Source organism: Eurypyga helias, unplaced genomic scaffold, assembly GCF_000690775.1.
Source record: "Eurypyga helias isolate BGI_N326 unplaced genomic scaffold, ASM69077v1 scaffold12382, whole genome shotgun sequence".
Classification (NCBI taxonomy): Eukaryota; Metazoa; Chordata; class Aves; order Eurypygiformes; family Eurypygidae; genus Eurypyga; species Eurypyga helias.
In genome coordinates, this window is record NW_010237877.1 from 100,800 (window position 1) to 110,990 (window position 10,191).

Here is a 10,191-nt window from a genome sequence, read left to right on the forward strand (position 1 = left end):
ATTTGCTTGTTATTCTGCAATTAACCAGCCACAGAAATGTTTCCTCCTTCTTCCTCTCGGAAAGCAGCTGATAGCACTACAAGTGTAAGCCAAATAACTGTTTCTGCTCTGATTTCAAATGTCAGTGTTACATATTTAGTTGTGGCAAGACTTTTCCCTTGACAGATTTTAAACAATGATCATTTATATCTTGGAACTATTGTATATAAACATTCTTAAAAGCATTTGTAGTGACAAATGCTGTCACTGTATATACCCAGCAAAGTTTTTAAAGTTTAAATTGAAATCTTATCAGTTCCCATCATTTTAACACAAAGAAAAAAGGCAGCACAGAAATTGAACTGCACAGTGACATTGCAGACATGCCAGGCTCTGTCTGGAGTTAGATCTAGCCCTTATTTTCGTTAATCGCTGGGTGATGGCACAATCAAAAGAATTGGTGAATGACAAACTGGAAGAGCATGTTCAAACTCGAAGTCACCCTTAAAAGCAGAAGGCATGGTAAACAACCTAAGATAAAATTCAGTAAAAGCAACTGTGAAGCACTGTCCTGCAAAGTAAAAATCATCTCCATAATAATTAATGGTAAAATTCAGACAGGGATTGTGTTGATAAATACAATTATCTGATGATATTCCTGCAAAATTGTATATAAGACAAGGAAGGAGATTGCTCTGCTATATTCAAATGAAAAACTGCGCTGAGCCTGGGGCCTTACCCCTTAGGAACACTTGATTGCTGCCTGCTGATCATGTATTAATCTAATGCTTCATGCCTTGGACTGCCTGCCTGCAGGTACTGGGAAGGATTTCTTCCCCCTTGCTGCATAATTTGGCTTGGCTTTTTCGTTACTTGCTTGTTCCTTGAAAACCAGGGAGACCGCTCAGAGGACTACAGGGGGGACTTGCCCTGGTACTACATTGGTATTGAACTCGCCCAAATACTTGCTTCTATGATCAGGAAGTAAACTGATCCCACCAGATCTGGCACCAGAAAAGAATCACCCCCAGGCCACACTGGCAGAAGACCACTGCTATTATTTTAACCTATCTTTATAACTTGGAGCATGGGCTAACTCCTGAGAATTAAATCTAACAAATTACCTGCTGCTTCAGGGACTTCGGCTGCTAGAGGGGTGCCTTTGATCTCTCCTGATCTCCCTCTAGTTCATTATAATTATTGCTTTTGGTATTTTACTGTAAGTAGCAAAGATTGTTAAGAGGATTTTAAGAAATATTGTGTAGCTTACACTATGCTGGGGTAAGAGGAGTAGATGGTGTTTCTGACCGTTCTGCCTGCTGCTAAGTTTTTTGCAGTTATGGGACTGGGCTTAGTCCCACTGATGCTAGAACTTCAGGGAATACCATAAGCAGCAGTATACACAACTGGCAATGTAGGCTGGAACAGATGAAGTGGCGAAACAAAACGATATATAGAGCTTCCAATCTTGTCGGCAGCTCCAGCAGCTCCCACCATTTCTCTATCTGTAAATAAATCAAAGAACCAGCTGTGGAAAACCTTGACCACATGTCCATGCATGGCATGCATGCCTGCCTCACCTCTGTCTGTCTACCCGGCAGAGTCCAGTCATGACAAACTCATCTTCCAAATAAGCAAATGAAATAGCAGCATTGAGCCGAAGGCAATGTTGGCACATCCCTACCACAGGGACAGATATCTTGCACATACTCATATTTTACAACCTCAAAATTAAATGAATCTTAAAATGTTTGAAAGATTTCCACTGTTTTCCCCATGTTTGACATGAGGGATAAAAAGTTTAAACACCATTTAAGATCCTAAATTCAATGAGATTAATGAAGTGGAGATAAAAGATTTCCTATCTCATAAAACAAGCATCCGAGGCCAGTCAGTATATAGCCTTCATTCACAAGGCTCCTTTTTTTAATTCTATTTTCCTACGTAAGATCATACACAACCAAACAATTTTTTCTTTTTATTTTTCACCTATTGGAATACAGTGGCTTTCCACTCCAAGCAGACTGTCATGGAAAGACAGCCCAGCAGCACAAGTTCTGGACCCCAAACTGGCTCTGTGTGACTGAAAATGTTAGCCTAGATGTCCTGCGCCCAGTTACTCAGTGTTCACACCTCATTTCTGCCAGCAATTCAGGGCACAGTAACCAGATACCAGTAACTGAGTAAAAGCGTTACCAGAAGGAGTGTGTGGCAAGCCTGTTCCGGCAAAGGAATGCTGGACTGATCTTACCTAGTCCTTGCCTTTCCTTCTAGTAATGCATTTATTTACCCAAAACTATTTAATCTAAATGTTCTTTGATGCAAATCCCAACTAATTCTGTAAGCAACAGATGTCATGAAACCTGGTTCCTTAGTCTGGACCAGACACTTTCCTCAGTTACCCTAGTCATCCTGCTGCTCAGCCCACTCATACTTTACAGTCACTGTGGCCATCTTGAGACTTACATTTGCCTTGATAATTTGAGGCATTAGAAATACTGTTGATTACGGTCATGTATTCTTCTGCCGTGCAAATCCAAGATTCTCCCCAGACTTTTCACGCAAATCAAGCCTAACATCATCCGATTAATGCTGTGGTACTACCTGCAGCTTTAATCCACAGCTAATTCAAACAACCAAGATTAAAAAAAAAGCATTATCAGTTCAGGTTGTCCCGTTATGAAATCCAAAACAGTTCCTTAGCTCCTCCTGTACATAATCAAGTACAGAAATACCAGCACAGCAGGGAGCCATAGCATTTGTACTGAGGGATGGGTTTCCCCAGCAATTAGACAAAATGAGATACTCAAGCGAGTGGACACTGACCAAAGGAAATGGAAAACAATACAATAACTTGAAATAGGTAAACAGCTTAAAACAAAGCTGAAGTGGTTCAAAAATTCAGACAGCAATGAAGTCAAAATTCAGACAGCAGTTCAGATACCATGCAACTGTTCTGCTCAATGGAGCATCTTCCTCCTTCTATAGCAGTTGGTCTCACAGGACTCAAAACACCCCAAAACACAGTGGGTACTCTACAACAGCCCAGCACAGTGGGGGCAAGGGCTTTGAGCTGTGGGTAGGTGCAGCAGTTGAGACAGCCAAAGATATCTCCTCTGACTGAAACAGCAATTCCACCCCCCTCCTCTCCATCTATCTCCTGGCTCTGGCTGGAGCTTATCTGAAACTGTAGTGAACTGATTCAGATCGTGAAACTGGCAGATAATAATTCACTTTATTGTCCTTGGGTAAGACCTAACAGCTTACTGAGCTAAATCAGCCCACTGAGGGATCAAAGCATCACACAGGCAGTGCGAGGGAGGAGACGCGGCAACAGCCGGGATGGGGACTGTCCTGCTGAGGAGCCACAAGCTGTGCCACCAGATGAGACTACCGAGGACAAGAGCAAGGGGAAGCGACTTACGGAAGGTAAGAAGGGAGGCAGGTGACAAGAGGTTATCGTTTGGGTTAGAAAAGTGCACTCAGGGGTGTTCTACCACAGGCCTTCAGTTATTCAGTTACATTAATTGCCAGTCATTCTTACAATATACCGTGCAACACACACAATTTGTTCAGTCCCCCAGCTGTGTTGGTGTTCAGGCTTGTAGGCTCACATAAAAGCCCTATCTTCTCTCTCATTCCTCTTTGTCTCTGTTTAGTGGGATATGCCTGCCCTGAGCTCTAGGCAGATGTGTGGAGCGTGGTGGGTTGAAGGCTGGTCTGTGGTTAAGAGACCAAATCCTTACCAGGTGTGAATTTTCATGGCTCCCACGAAACCAAAAGTCACCCTAATTCACAGTAATACATGGCCCTGATTCAGTTTTTGTACCTGTACACTTTGCAATCAAAACAAGGCTCTCTAAGTGCAGGGCTGGAAAGTTAATTTTCTTATGTAAAAAAAAAAGCTCAGCTGTGCAGACTGAGTGCAAGGAAGACGCTGGCAAATTGCTGGGAGCTGGCCTCAGCCGACCCCTGCAGTGTCATAGACTTGCCTGAAATACAGGCTTGATCAAATCTAAAATTGAGAGTCCTTAGATTTAAACCAATTAATGAATGAGAGTCAAAAAAAATGTTCAACTCAGTCTAGAATTTTTACTGACATATATTTAATTCTGAATGCTCATTAATTTTATTGGAAGAAGGCAAATGTGAGCTGTGAAGCATTATTTGTACATATTCTTGAGAAGGAAACAAATACGTTGATCATTTCTGAGCTAATCTAAAAAGCATTAAAAATTCACTCCACACTCTTCATTTTAATTACCTAAGTCAACAGTGAGTTCTTTCAAATGTGTTTTATAATAAGTTTCTACTTATGTGATATGAAAAGGGAAATTAAAGCTAAATATTTTATAATTTGTAATGATAAGGGAAGATTTTAATGTTAATTTGACATGTTTCAGAAATAACTCTTAGAAAATCATGCTAAGAATATAAAACTATATGTAAACAAAAGTGGTCAAATACTCCAAAGACTTTTTCATTTTGCTTTTCTTCACATTCAGTGGTGAGCCTTGTTCTACAGTCTCAAACTTCCGTATCATATTCGTAATTTTGCTATCCATTTTTTAATAAGTGGTTTTCCATGAAGATTAGAAATTAATCTATCCTGACTTTCACCCAATAAGCTTAACTGCTGGAGGCAGCAAAAAAATTACCTATCTAGGCCTAATAAAGAAAGTTTTTTCAATTTAAATATACATTGCATTTAATAAGCTTGCATGATAATTTCAACAATGTTCCTGAGCTTTTATATTACCTTCTCGCTGTGTCCTGGAGACAACTCTGTTCTAGCCTTCATTTTCAGCAACTAACTTTATTAATATAATTTTTTACACCACAAAAAAAGTTCAGAAATCTAAAGTTTAAGGAGTTTCAGAAGCATCTAAGCTATTTTTTTTCAAGTATAACATAATAGAAAGTTGTTCCCTCTAGAGAAGGCTACCCGAGAGAGTGCACTGTAGAGGTTTAATGCAGATATCTGAACAGAAGAGATGTTATTTTTATGGTACAGCTTATATCATTTCCCTGATTTAAATAAACTCCTTTGGCACTCTGGATGTTGTAGCTGAATCTAATCGAGGCTTCTCCAGCAGCATCACAGTAGGTCAGTTAGGTGTGCAACCTACATTCTAAGCCAACCACAGCTATGCCAACAAACTGTCAAGCTGGGGACAGGCTTCCTACAGAGGCAACACAGAAGTATTACACGGGTTATACCAGTATTCAGTGGCACCTGCTCTTCAAGCCTAAGCTGGAAATCAAAGAGACTTGGAAATGTCTGCAAACATGAATTTTGAAGTCTTTGGGTTGTCAGCTGCCAGATTCTGTGAACGTCTCTGGCAAAGAGAGACCAGGTTCTTGCGTGGAAGAAGCAGCAAAGGTGCGTTTCCCAACACTTACTGCTATACCTTCTCCCTGTCCTTAACACTATCAAGGAATGATTGACGGGAAAATGCAACAGAACTTTGTATGAAATTTGGTACAATCAAAAATAAATCAATATGACAGATCATTACTAAATGACTGACAAAATTTTGGGGAAAAAAAAAAAAGCCTGATGTATCTACGTGCATAGCCCAGTTCACCTATTTTAACGTAGATTTATGGAAAATACAGCTGCAAAGGACTTTACAAATCATCTATTCCTTCTAGTTCCAAATCAAATCACATCTGGCAGCCCTTAAAAGCTCCCAGCAACTGAGAACCTACAACAGGCCGAGGTAATCCATACCACCACCAGACTATCCTCACAGACAAATATTGTCTCAATCTAAATTTCTCCTGCTGCAACAGTTCTTGTCCTTCTCTCCATGCATCGCACACATCTGACAATGAAATGTATTAAAGGCCATCTCACAATGCCACAACAACTTACAAGTTTGAGTGGTTTGTTACACTTGTGTGAATAAATTCTAAGCACTGCTTTAATGTTAATTACATGGACACTGCAAAGCTATTGCATGGAATTTGTTCTCATATATACCTCCAAAATAATTTTAAGTAATTTCCAAAGATTCTGCTCTTGAACAAAGTTGGGCCCATCCCAACAAAAGACACAAAGAGTAAGACTGATCTCATCCAACTTCAGACATCTGTGTCTGAAATAGTTTTGTTACAATATATTATCAGACTAGAATGTTTAAATTTATTCAGCTATTGATATTTATCCTTTCTGACACTGATTTAAAGCCAGAGAATGTAACAAGCATATAAAGCTATGTTAAGCAGAATACAGATGACTTTGGAAAAATTATCAAGGATAAAACAGGTCCTACTCCAAATCGTGTTTGCCCTCATTTCTAGCTCTGAACAACATTGGAGAGGTTCATAAGGACACAACTATTTACAGTTTTCTGTGTGTTACACAAGCATGTGGAAATTCCTTAAGTATCATTCTTTTCTTGTGTCTTCTTGATGTCCTCTATTACTCAGTACCGTATTAAGTACCCCCTTTCCCTCACCGTTATATGACTGATACCGTCTCCTATTTTCTCTTCAGTAGATCTATTGGATTTGCTATGAAATAAATTAGTGATTCCAATAAATAACCTTTTGGGTGGTCTCACTGGCAACTGAAAAACAGCACAGCTGAAATCACTCTGACTGAACCAAAGATCGATCCTGCGCTGCTGTTCATGTTATGACCTGCACTGTCCCAGGAAGTGTTCACCAGGAGGCAACGAGCTCCTTCAGGAGGTCGGGCCTTCCTCAGAGAGGAAAGAGCTGCAGAAAAGTGCTATTGAATATCCAGCGTCTTCAGAACAAAGCGGGGCAATGTAAACTTCACACAGCCCTGACTATTATTTGGGCTAATTCAGACACAATTACCTCAGAATAATAAACTATTTCTACCCAAGACAAAACCTCTTCATTCTCCAAACATTTTAAACCTTTCTTCTGTGAGCCTGATGCAGAAAACCTTTCTGCTGTGTTACCTCACAGATACCTACCTGCCTTCCTTATCTTCTTACCACAGGCCACCACACATAAAATCAAACTACTGGAACAAAAAATGCCATATCCTCACTGTTTGATTCTCAGAATGTTTCACCGTCAATCTAGTGACGGTTTTAATTGCTTTCTGGAAATAATCCTACCATCATCTCATTGAATTTATTTCTGATGCATTAAGCACTTTATAAATAGCTCGTCTGACTTCTAGTAGGAATGCTGCCATTAACACTATTGTGTATCTCAAAAAATCTGAATGTAATTGCATTTAAAAAAAAAAAAAAATGTACCGTAGCTTCTGATAATGCTACACCTATCTGACAGTGTCTTTTCCAAACTGGGAGCCTCAATTTGCTTGAAAATTTATTTGTGTAGAAAAGTAATCAGTGGAGAGACAGAAAGGTCCAAAGGACAAATACAGCAGAGGTGGGGAAATGACAGACAAACTTTTTCCCCTTCTTGGATCTCTTATCACTTTTTTTTTTTTTTTAGCTTTATTTTTCATCTGATGAAGCATATTTTCTTCCGGATCCAAATCCAATTTGTATATATAAAAAACCCCTCACCCTTTATTGATTTTGCTGTGGTTCAAAATGGTATTTTTACAGTGCAAAAATTTAATCAATACAGCCTGACGAATCCGGACTGGTAATGGTAAACATACTAGCAGATATTTCATTTCAGGCAGCCAAAGCTCTGAAAACTGATACCCCTGGAAAGGATTGCCCCTTTGCCATTGGGTGTATCTCTGTTTACCCAGCCATAATACTGGTGTAAAGCACAACACAATTATGCTGCGCTTGTCACACAAGGGACTTGTGCTGCAGAACCTGTCTCTTTCTTAGAGATGATACAGGTTGGCAGGTCAGACAAGGCCTTTGTGGGAAACGTTTAAAATAAATGAGCAGAAGCATAACCTAATAGCAAGGAAGATTAGACTGACACAAGGGTGAGGAGAACCACACAGCATGCTGACTGGGACATTTTTTAAATACCATGTTTCCCAAGTAAATGTGGAGTTTCCTTGTCAAATTTGGTCCTGTTTTATAATTTGTTTCCATTGTTTGATTTCAGGTTGTACATGTTGTAAAGCAGTGAGATTACAGTCGTCAGTGGAGATTCATACTCTGCCTAACAAGCTCCAAAATCCTTCACAATGCACTGAGAACCACGAGAGGAAATGCCTTGCAACATCTCATTGTTCGATATTTTATTTGATCAGGAGACTAGTAAGAAAGCAGTCCAGAACAATCTATCCTGAGCAGTAACGACTGAGATGAAAGCTATGCCTTTGTATTCAAAGGGGAAAATGCAATCCACAGTTCCTCAAGCTGAAAAGCCAGTTGTGCAGGAAAAATGGGAAACCTGTTGAGCAAGTGACAGACCATGAGAATCAGGAAAGGCATGAGGCAGTGTATGATAATGATGAGAAACATGGAGAGCAACCAAATGGCTTTGTAGGGAAAAAGAGGAGATGGCTCAGCAGGTACATTTAATACAGCTGGTATCTCAAAGGTACAGCCTGAACTAATACAGTTTCAAAAGAAAGATTTTGAGACACCTATTTCAGCAAAGGTTCACAAGACTACCTGAGTGGATCAGGATACATCTTTACATAAGCATTAAATCTTTCATGATACACAGAAGTATTATTATTAACACTGACTAGGGCTGTGCTCAGAGCATAAAGTTTTCCACAATTATTTGATTAGTAAATTTGTTTAGTAATATTCAGTAAAGAAGTAATGATCTATTTAAGCAATATTTGCAAAGAGTAGGCACCATCTTTAATTCACTGGCTTACAGGATGAATATGGGTCCGGTCACAAAAATTGCTCCAGTCAGTACTTACCCAGGTCACGCGCTCTGCACGTTACATTCACCTGATGACCAGTAATAAAGATCTACTTTTTTCAACATATCTTCGATGGGCTCAAAATGAGGCAAAGGTGGGCACTGGTACTACTTCTCAACATATTACAGGAATACCTATTCAGGTTCGCCTGTGTAAAAGCAATTGCAACCCAGAAGTGGCATAGACGCCATGGTTGCCCAAATGGGACAAAGTGCTGGCACTCAGAAGGAAAGGGGATAGTGACTCGCAGAATCTACAACAACACACGGGGACTGGTTGCTTTTAAAAGGATGTACTTCCATGTATAAATTGGTTTTTTTTTCTTTCAATGAAGAGCCAGACTACATGGACAGGCAGAAACAGTGGATCAACCAAAATAAGCCTTAGGAGCTCTGTGTTCCCAACAATCTGTACGGCAAGAAATACTAATAGGAGAAATTAAAGGTCGTTACCAGCTTCACAGTAACATCTCGGTTTCACAATCAAAAGCAAGAATCAGCTGAAGAGGCTGGCCTTGCTTCCTCTGGGGTTAGCACAAGTGAACAGTTTCTTAGACAAACTCAACAGCCAGGCATAACTAGCTCTTTCACAAAAGCAAGGAGTGCAGCCTCAATTAGCAAAAGCCATACGGTGGCTTACGATGAATCCTGCTTACACGGACTAGGAGCAAACATGTCCATGTTCACGGCTGCATTTGCGAAGATGAGCACAGAGAGAGAGATGGAGCAGCTCCCAGTAAATAAACCATAACTTCCTCTGTGTCAGCAGCACAAACAGAAATAGCAACGCGCAGCTGGGAGCTGCTGTTCTGTCTCGCTGCTGAAGCAAAGATGCAGCTCATGACTTGCATTTTTCCTGCACCAGGGAGAAGCAGCTCCTTGGGCACACAAGCCTGGATTTTACATGAGCGCTGCTATCACACTCCTCTGTGTTCCTGCTACAACTGCAGCAGTGCTTTGGAGATTTTTAAGAAGGAAACGAGTGTCCTTTATTATTTTGCTCGCTCCCTTCCTTCTACGCTGCCTACAATTTTCCATTAACTCATCACTTCTCCCTGGTCCCTCCTCGTCCATGCAAACACTGCTTTGCTGAGGCAGTCATCAGGACACTGAGCATCCCCAGGACATGCTGCCCAGTCACATACTGCTCAAAAATACCCTGCTACTTCCCACCCCGCGGAGCTGACAGAGGCACTGCCAGGCTGGCCACCCTTCTTCAAGCCATTTTTGTAATGAGTGCATGGGTGAACAGAGTAGGAGCTGGAAACACAGATGTGCCACACGAACAATCAGCTTTCTGCAGTCCATAAGAAAATGATTTTGGATCACAATGTGATGGGTACTATTTTAAGGATCTGTGTGTAAAATAGCCAAGGCTTCCTCAAGTGAAGAGAGTCGCCACCA

The 10,191-nt window shown here is 40.5% G+C and overlaps 1 protein-coding gene across 1 annotated transcript in view; it reads right to left on the bottom strand.

The window, feature by feature from the left end:
* Positions 1-10,191, bottom strand: part of TENM1 (teneurin transmembrane protein 1) — a gene marked incomplete at its 5' end in the record, with an annotated part of 128,682 nt that overhangs the window by 94,715 nt on the left and 23,776 nt on the right. The window lies entirely within an intron of this gene.